Here is a 4,019-nt window from a genome sequence, read left to right as displayed (position 1 = left end):
GCGGCAGGGCGGGCGCCCTGAGGGCTTCCCTACGAGCCGCGAGAGAGGCCAAAATTACTGGAAAAGACCAGCGTTTGGGGTTTTGGGGGTTGTTTTTGTTTCCCCTCCCGTAACAACGGTATTTTAAAAGCCATCTAAATCAGCTTTTGTTGTACGAGATGTATGACATCACAGAGTTTACACAAACTCCTCATTCTGAAAGCCCCAGTTACTAAAAGACAAATGAAATCTCACAGGTGCCCTCAGCTGAAGTTGTCCCCCGCCAGCCCAAATAACGGTCCCGGTCCTGCGATCAGCTCCGGCGGCTTCTTGGTCCCTAACGAGTCATTAAAACGAGTGGTGCACCAGCCGGGAGTGAACGTACCCTACAACCTGCTGCACACTCGCCCTTCTCAGCTTGACAAGAACCTGAGGAAGGATTGTCACTGAAAGATGCACAAGCATCAACATATTTAGCACATCCAAAAGTCTAGAGCTGAAGAAGGTCATTGAACTGGTTCTCACCCTGCTATTTAAATCAAGGGCTCCTGGTAAGCGTCTTCCAGCTGAGCCCTGTACTGTGATGGCCTCCGAAGTAACGAGAACCACCTTGTCCAAGCAGGTTAAAGTTCAAACTGTTGCCTGCTGGAATCTGCTGTCACATACCCTCGTACTGGGACTGTCATGTACTTGGAGACCAAAGCTGGGATGTCTGGGTATGTGCTGAATTCAGTGCCTCAGCTGAGCTTCTGACGAGATCAAAGTACAGAAGATGGGGGCACAGGTATGACTGCCTCCAGAAACAGCCCAATGTATATATGCTGCTGCGTTTTCAGCTGCTGGATTTCCCTCGTAGCTCTAATACGGATGTATTGCGACAAAGCCAACCTCAAGATGCCAGAGCCATAGAGCATTGTATTCAGATTTACAAGGGTGGCCTTGTAAAATGCCAAGAATGTGAATCACTGATATCCATTTTGCCTTCATTGCAAAAACAGCAAATGGGTTCAACATTACTGTGCGTATCAGTTGGATGACACCTCTCTAAAAAAAACCCAAAAAACAAAGAGCTTATGCATTTGACAGGCCTTGGTGGAATACAGAAACAATTTGGTCAGCGTTGTATCAGAATATAATTACTGCATTTTTCTTGCTTCTTCCAACATATTCATGAGTCATCATATTACTTTTACTTACAAAATGCTTACGTCTGATTTTCTCAGATCAAGGTTATTTACATTACTTATCTCTGTAAAGGTTTCCACTGAGACTCTCGGGCTTTTCACTACTTCCTGCCTGTGATATTTTTATTTTATTGCTCTTGGTTAGCTTTTAACTATGGTTTTCTATAGCAGATGGATTTCTTATTCTTTACAGGTTTACACACTTGTATTACTCGTAGTCTTCTTTGGGCAACACATACTAAAGGAGCAACGAACAGTAAGCGATGGGGAAAGAGAAGGCCTCCTGTTACACTCATTAATTCTCTGGTTGAACAGATTCATACATCCAATTTACATGCAAGGACTGAACAGTAACTCTGCTGCTGTCATGACCAACATGATTGTTGGTCAGATTCAAACAGAAAGGAAAAAAAAAAGATTTTTGAAGTCCACTGAGTACCATACACATTGCTTTCATTGCTTTTTCTCCCAGTTGGTAAAACTGAGGCTGCATATGATCAGAGAGCCCTACCTTTACCGCTGCATCTCCATTGCTGATTTTTCCTTGCTGTTGTGCCGCAACGGCAGGAGAGGTGGATCCCTTTCCTCATGTGACAGCTGGCATTTTTACTACTGTGGCATTTAGCACCTCTAGGCTAAGCAATACCTGTGCTTGCTTCATAGTACTCGCTCTCTGGTTGCTGTAGCACTAGTGGGATTTGTGGCGTTTTTCAGGCAGCCCGGGACAGAGAGGACGTTTCAGGCTCTGTAACTCAGTTTTGTGAAGTGAGTGCGAAGACTTACCAAGAAGTGAACCATTTAGTCCCCACCTGCAAAGCTGAAGGGTCCAGTCACAAAGGCTCTCCTCATCTGAATACAGAATAATGCAAATATATACGTGGATAGGACTTTAAGTGGGTTTCATAAATGATTTAGCACTTGTAATCAATGCCACAGTTACACATGGTAACCCTGTGTAGCCACCATAGAATAAGCTGATCAGATACACAAATCTGGCCAATTTTTTGCCAAATCAAAGCTTGCATAATTGCTTGTGCTACCACAGCTGAGGTATTAGGAATGAGCAGCTAAGGGAAAAGAGAGGAGAGCAAGTCCCCCTGTTTTGGTGGAAGTGTGGTGGCACCATGTTGAATGAGAGTGGTCATTGAGCCATGGCCTGATCGTGAGCGTTCCTCTCAGCACATTGCACTATAAATTCAGCCGTGTTTTACTGCCCCCCTTATTCAGCTTATAAGCTTATTCAGCTTATAAGTCTTTCCCCCCCACACTAGAACCAAAACTTGTTTATTAATTTATTAACATTTTTTCTTGGCAGCCATTTCTGTATCTATAGCAGACGGTCTGCAAAAAAAAATAGGACTTAATACATGTATACAAAAAATACACTCATCACTTAAGTAAGGGCATGTGTCTGTAAGACATTCATACTTAAACTCACTGTAAATGTTAGCTGATTACTTTGTCCCACATTAATGCATGTAATGTACACATTAGCTAAGCATTTTAATCTTCTTTGATAAATATTTTAGCTTGAAACATGTTTGACCATAATGTGATTCCTCACATAAGCTTTTAAAGCAAAATTTGATGTGACCTGAATCAAGCGTTTCTTAACTTTTAGGAAGCTTAGTTTAAAACTGAGCTTTTAGGTAGGTAGGTCACTAGGTAGCCACTTTACTTAGCATACCTTGCAAGTGTAAGTTATATTGCCATCTCATTACCTTGATTAAAAGTATAAGACAGGAAAAGGAGGTCTTTTACCTTCATTCTCAGAACTGAGATCTTGCAGAACAAAAAACTTGCCCTTACTTCAGCGTAAAACTATGTGTCAGTGAAGCTGCAAAGTAGTAATCCCCTAGCATCATTGCAAGCCTCAGGCGACGCGTAGAGGAACAGCCTACCCATAAGCTTTGAAACTTTGGTGTGGTTATACAAGCCTCTTTCAGGGAAGTGAGCTAGTAATAGACTCAGTTTTGCTTCCGATTCTAGAGTTAGCTATGACCCTGACAAGTCTTGCCTTCTGTCTCTGCTTCTTCCACTTATTCTATTAAATCATGTTATTCATAGCATCATGAGACCTTGTCCTGTTGCTGTTGGGATACTTTTGTAACACACCTGACTAATTTATTCTTTCCACTTCTTCACCCCGCCCATTCCGAGTCTGCACAGCATAAGAACCTTATTAATTATATTACTTTGTAATGACATAACTTCTTTTAATGATCACATGTCCACAGTGAGTCTTCAAAACCTGTCAGGTGCTTTGGATACCAGGCTTTATTGACTGGGTAAAGCCCACATCGATCTGGACACCCTGTATCCTTCCCCTAATCCACAGTCGGTGTCAGAAAGGAAACATCTCTCTACACCTTCTTCTCTCATTGCTCTTATGTAGCATCCTGGTCTCTTCGGTAGCACTAATAGCATGGAGATGGGAAGCTGTAGATAGTGACATTGCATCTTTATTTCTTCATTAGCGCTCTGAACAGTCCAATTCTGATCCATCTGCACACCACCTATTCTTTCTCCCTCTCGTAAAGGATTTCACAGTGTAAACTGAATGCAGACTACTGGACTGCTGAGATGATTACTTGTTGTCTTTCTTTTTTTACTCTTCAGTCAGATCCTCATCACTGTTGTTTAGATAATTTCTAATCTCTATAAATACTACTCCTGGCCATCAGTATGAGATGGGCAGTTTTTCCCATTCATTGAATTCATGCAAGGAAAGAAGAGTGACTTGGAAGAAAAATGGGAACTGAAAAATCTGCTTTTCTGGCTATCATAAATTTAGCAGAAAGCCCAAAACTGTTTGTTAGAAAACATGACGGGCTGCCTTCTGCAGATGCTAAGGTT

General features: G+C 42.1%; 1 protein-coding gene across 1 annotated transcript in view; it reads right to left on the bottom strand.

Annotated features, from left to right (window-relative positions):
- RNASEH1 (ribonuclease H1) overlaps nucleotides 1-4,019 on the bottom strand; it is a 15,347-nt gene that overhangs the window by 9,868 nt on the left and 1,460 nt on the right. The window lies entirely within an intron of this gene.

Source organism: Aptenodytes forsteri, unplaced genomic scaffold, assembly GCF_000699145.1.
Source record: "Aptenodytes forsteri isolate BGI_AS27 unplaced genomic scaffold, ASM69914v1 Scaffold94, whole genome shotgun sequence".
In the NCBI taxonomy this organism is placed as follows: Eukaryota; Metazoa; Chordata; class Aves; order Sphenisciformes; family Spheniscidae; genus Aptenodytes; species Aptenodytes forsteri.
The sequence above is the reverse complement of the archived record's forward strand: the minus strand, read 5'-3'. Positions and strand labels throughout refer to the sequence as shown.